This window comes from Cherax quadricarinatus, chromosome 52, assembly GCF_038502225.1.
Source record: "Cherax quadricarinatus isolate ZL_2023a chromosome 52, ASM3850222v1, whole genome shotgun sequence".
NCBI lineage: Eukaryota > Metazoa > Arthropoda > Malacostraca > Decapoda > Parastacidae > Cherax > Cherax quadricarinatus.
The window spans coordinates 1,919,971-1,925,499 of record NC_091343.1 but is presented as its reverse complement, the minus strand read 5'-3'; the positions used below and the strand labels follow the sequence as shown (position 1 = coordinate 1,925,499).

Here is a 5,529-nt window from a genome sequence, read left to right as displayed (position 1 = left end):
GACGACCCCCATGTCCATACTCCCTCTCCATAGGATGGAAAAGGCTCGTGATAGGGGCTTCTTGCAGTTCTTGATGAACACGGAGTTCCATGAGTTTGGCCCTGGGACAGAGTGCATGGGCATTATCATTTATCGCCTGTTCGAAGTCTTTTGGTGTCAGGATAACATCAGATAGGCTTGTGTTAACCAAATTCTGTGGCTCTCGCATAAAAAATTAATTTTGATCTTCGACTCTTAGTCTGGTTAGCGGCTTGCTAAAAACTGAGTCATATTGGGACTTGAGTAGCTCACTCATTTCCTTGCTGTCATCTGTGTATGACCCATCTTGTTTAAGTAGGGGCCCAATACTGGACGTTGTTCTCGACTTTGATTTGGCATAGGAGAAGAAATACTTTGGGTTTCTTTCGATTTCATTTATGGCTTTTAGTTCTTCCCGCGATTCCTGACTCCTATAAGATTCCTTTAGCTTAAGTTCGATGCTTGATATTTCTCTGACCAGTGTCTCCCTACGCATTTCAGATATATTGACCTCTTTTAGCCGCTCTGTTATTCTTTTCCATCGCCTGTAAAGGGAGCGCCTGTCTCTTTCTATTTTACATCTATTCCTCTTTTTTCTTAAAGGAATAAGCCTTGTGCATACATCGAGTGCCACCGAGTTAATCTGTTCTAGGCATAAGTTGGGGTCTGTGTTGCTTAGTATATCTTCCCAGCTTATATCGGTTAGGACTTGGTTTACTTGGTCCCACTTTATGTTTTTGTTATTGAAGTTGCATATGGTGAATGCTCCCTCGTGACTAATCTCATTATGTCGGTCTGGGGCTCCGCGCATACATGTCTGAACCTCAATTATGTTGTGATCTGAGTATATTGTTTTTGATATGGTGACATTTCGTATCAGATCATCATTGTTAGTGAAGATGAGGTCTAGTGTATTCTCCAGTCTAGTAGGCTCTATTATTTGCTGGTTTAAATTGAATTTTGTGCAGAGATTTAAAAGCTTGTGTGAGTGTGAATTTTCATCAGAGCTGCCTCCTGTTGTTATTACTGCAACAATATTATTTGCTATATTCCTCCATTTTAGGTGCCTTAAGTTGAAATCCCCCTGGAGCAAGATATTGGGTGCAGGAGCTGGAAGATTTTCCAGACAGTGGTCAATTTTTAACAGCTGTTCCTGGAACTGCTGGGATGTTGCATCTGGAGGCTTGTAGACTACCACAATGATTTTTACTGCTATAACTTCCACTACATCATTTGAGGCATTAAGCAGTTCTGTGTAAACAAGTGACTCTGCAATGTACAGGCCAACCCCCCCCCTTTTGTCTGTTCACTCTGTCACATATGTATAGGTTGTAACCTGGGATCCATATTTCGTTGTCCAAGTGATCCTTTATGTGGATCTCAGTGAAAGCCGCGAACATTGCCTTTGCCTCTGCAAGCAGTCCACGGATGAAAGATATTTTGTTGTTTGTTGCTGGCTTTAGACCCTGTATATTTGCAAAGAAGAATGTCATCGGACTGGTGGTATTGTTGGTACTGGGGGGGGGATTTTTTCCGGCATTAGTATCTGTATCTGTTGGTTTGGAGTGGAGGCCATCGATTGTGGTTATACTCCAGGAATGACTGGATTTGGTGTACGATTTCTGCCATTTCCTGCCTGCTTTTTTTTTCCTTCCTGGCACTAAAAAACCTCTCCCTCTTGAGTGGCTGTGGCTACCCAGGTTTTCCCATGGCCTGGATGTTTTGTATCTTTTTGTCCCCTTTATATGGTGTGCCTGGCAATTTAAGTTATAGCACAGTCTTTCCTGTACTGAAGAGGTACACATTTCAGGGTGAAAAAGCTTACAGGAAGGGAGTTTGCATTTTCCTGTTGTCATATGGGCACGGCATTTTCTAGGGTGGTCATAGTTGCACGTCCCGTCTGTTTTTCCAGATTTCCCATGTCTGCAGATACCAAGTGCATAGTATGTGCACAGGCTTGGTTTCCGTTTGCCTTGGTTTTCTGTGACTATTCCCTGTTGGTGCATGTTTCCCTGTCTTATTCTTATCCTCCCTAGCACCAACAATGGAGCTCCCACAAGTTGTTTTTGGTAATATATCCTCACTATTGCTAGTGGAGCCCTCTTGTTTGCTATTTCCTGTGGTATTTCTAGTTTGCAATATTGGTTTTATCTTACCTTTGACTAGACTTGTTTCCCCACTACGGTTCCTGTCTCCCATGAGGTCATTTACATGCATTCCTTCCTGCGTATAATTCCCGACTACCTGGACAAAATCTCCAGCTTCACCATTACTGTCTCCCAGGACAGCACCTCCAGCTTCACCATTACTGTCTCCCAGGACAGCACCTCCAGCTTCACCATTACTGTCTCCCAGGACAGCACCTCCAGCTTCACCATTACTGTCTCCCAGGACAGCACTATCAGCCCCACATTTACTGACTACCAAGACATCACCTCCAGCCTTACAGTTTCTGACTACATGGCCAGCATCAAGGGCAGTACCATTCAGCCCAGACTTTTTTTCTTCCCATCTGTTGTAGAAAGCTTCCAGGTTGTCTATGAAAGCAGCTTTGATGTTATCCTCTTTTAATACCATTGTGATTTTAGTCCACAGATTTATCTCATTTGGGCATACCCAAAAACACTTCCCTGTTTTAATACTGCTTGTAGCTAATTCATGAATATCTGCACAAGGGGCGTGACACCAATTTCCACAAAAATGACAATTTATCCATGTGGAAGCCCGTTTGTTTGATTGATTGCAGACTACACAGGGCTTCATAATGATTTGAATGGTTGATTTACTGTAATTCTACTAGCAACCTCTTGAATACTCTATTAATAACCTCCTTAAATGAAGCTCTAGCTATTTGTATTTCTATTTCTAACTGTACTTGTATATTAGGACAGCTTACCGGAGTATGCTCCTGGAACCTGCCTCTATAGGCTCATCACTTCATTTACAAATTCACCTGTTTTCAAATGACATTTTAGCATTTATTATCTATATACTAGGGAGCCACTGTAGTATACACTATACACTATGTATACACAATGTTATCAGGGAGACTTTCTTTTCTCTGACAAAGAAAAGTTCTATTATTATTATTTTGCACACGGCACACTAGGCCTATGATTCCCCTCTGGCAGTAAACTCTGCTAGGTAGTGCACACTAATTCTCCTTTTTTGACTCAGTATATAATGTTTTCCGCCCAAGATTGGTTCCAGGCGCTAGAGGGATGTATCATATAGGATTGATGGCACAAATTAAAGTTCTAGCACGTAAGAGCGACCGTGAAAACACGAGAAAACCCGGAGCACAACGAGGCACGCAGACACGCTGACACGCTGTCACGTATTTGTATATTACTGAATAAACTTACTTGCTGTTATTTCGTTCACGGGTTTACCTCCCTCCAAATAGGTACAATTGGTCAATTAGCAAGAATTCGTTTAAAATTAAGTACGTTCTAAAATTTTCTCTTATACATTAAAAGATATATATTTTTTCATTGATGTTAATGTAAAAACTAATAATTTTGTGCCAAAAGAACTTTAGAAAACTTACCTAACCTTATCATAACAAGCGCAATTTAATTTAGCCTAACCCAACTAAATATATTTCAGATAAGTTTACAATAATTTAATAATGCACAAACATAATGAAATATATTTTTTTCGTTAGGATCAGAATGATTTTTTCAAAATTATTGCATACACAAATTTTTGCTTGCCTTATTCGGCAAGAAGAGCACTACTATTTAAGCCAAAATCACAAGTTTTACTTATTTGGCACGACATATACATGGTACAGATTTTTATTGTAAAATATCCTTAGATCTGTGGCTCACAAGGGATACCTAATTTTACTACTGCATTGTCCACATACAGGTTGTTGATATACGCCCTTGCTGCATAAACCGCTTCTTCACTTTTTTGAGGGGACCCAAAGCCAACCTGGTTTGGTTTCCCTGGCTGCTTGCTTTTCTCTACGTGCCTGAGAAGTGTCAGCATCTGTGGGGGCAACTCTATCCATGCTGGTGATTGCTCTGATTGCCCCAATTTTGTTGCCCTCTTTAGTTTTTTGCTCACCTGGACTCTGATATTTCCGTTGTCATTGGAATGATTAGGGGGATCTGCCGCTCCCATTTTCGTGTTGAAGGGAAAAGCAAATGAGATTGTCAGCTTTGGGAAAATTTCTTAAAGATTTATTGACAGCCGAGGCTAGAGACTTGCTACCTCTTTCTTGCACAGCTTAGCAGACATTTTCAAAAAGTAGCAAGTTGTGCCATGCCTTGATGGTTCGTGGAGCATTTAGAATAGCTGAATCATCGTTTACTTTTTTAAAGAGGTCTGTAGGTTTCCCAGCTGCATATGAACGTCCTGCTTTGGGATTATGTGGGAGTGTCCTGGTATCTGTTGATTTGATTGCTTCTAAGTTATTATTTGAGGAGATGAGGCCTGTTGGAGTGTGTTCAGGTGCTTGAAGTGACAGAAGGTCATCACTTTCCAAGAGAGAATATCCTGAACCAGAGCAGCTACCAAGTTTGCGAAGAAAACTATTTAATGTTGAGGCCACGATCCTGTAAACACAATTGACACTTGCCTCTCCTAACATTGTTAGCTGCACAATTTTTTTTGGTTGCTACTTTCCTCCTGATTAACATCCAACCAGCTGGCTAGATTATGGAAGATACGAGAAACTGGGTGGAGCATATTTATGGAGGAGGCATTACACTGGATGCAAGGAGGATGTGTGGTAGGTGGAGGAAGTATGTTTCACCCTGGTAAAACATGAGGGAAAGGAAGGGAAAACTGCATTCTACCCTAGGGGGTGGCAGCCTGTACTCACCTAATTGTGGTTGCAGGGATTGAGACTCAGCTCCTGGTCCCGCCTACTTCACTAACGTGAAGTATTACACACATATTTTTTTTTTGGCTCAACAGATTTGCAAATTATAATTGAAAATATTGCAGCCCCAAGAGGACTCGAACCTCTGACCACCAGCAAGTGCAAGGAAGCTGGCGCTCTACCAACTGAGCTATGGGACAATTGTAATCAACATGTATTAATGTTGATAGAATTACCGACAATATGTTAGGTAAATGAGCACAAGTGCAACTAATGTAACACTTTATTGTGGCAACGTTTCGCTCTCCAGGAGCTTTATCAAGTCGTTACAAACAATACATGGACACAAAGCGTATGTATAAGCTTAGAGGTGTAATACTAGTGGTAGTAGTAGTAGTAGTAGTAGTAGTAATATTAGTTGTAGCAGTAATAATACAATATGGTAGAACAATCAACTAGCACATGAGTAAAAAGTTGTAAAAGCCATTACTTGGGTGGCATAAAAATGGGTTAGACAAATATTTCTGTTAGTGGTTGAATTTGAGAAGGTCTGTTTCAGTGTTCCTCCTCTGTTATGTTCTTGTGTAGAATTAATAGCAAAGACTATGTGATGGTAGGATTTATTGCTTTGAAGAGGATTTTTGCTAATGCTTCAGAGATGATAAAGTTTTGATTCC

At 40.8% G+C, this 5,529-nt stretch overlaps 1 non-coding gene across 1 annotated transcript; it reads right to left on the bottom strand.

The window, feature by feature from the left end:
* Positions 1-4,971: 4,971 nt before the first annotated feature.
* TRNAR-CCU (transfer RNA arginine (anticodon CCU)) lies at positions 4,972-5,052 on the bottom strand. Its single transcript is given in 2 exon segments — positions 4,972-5,010; positions 5,016-5,052. It is a non-coding gene; the product is annotated as a tRNA-Arg (tRNA).
* Between the last annotated feature and the right edge of the window lie 477 nt (positions 5,053-5,529).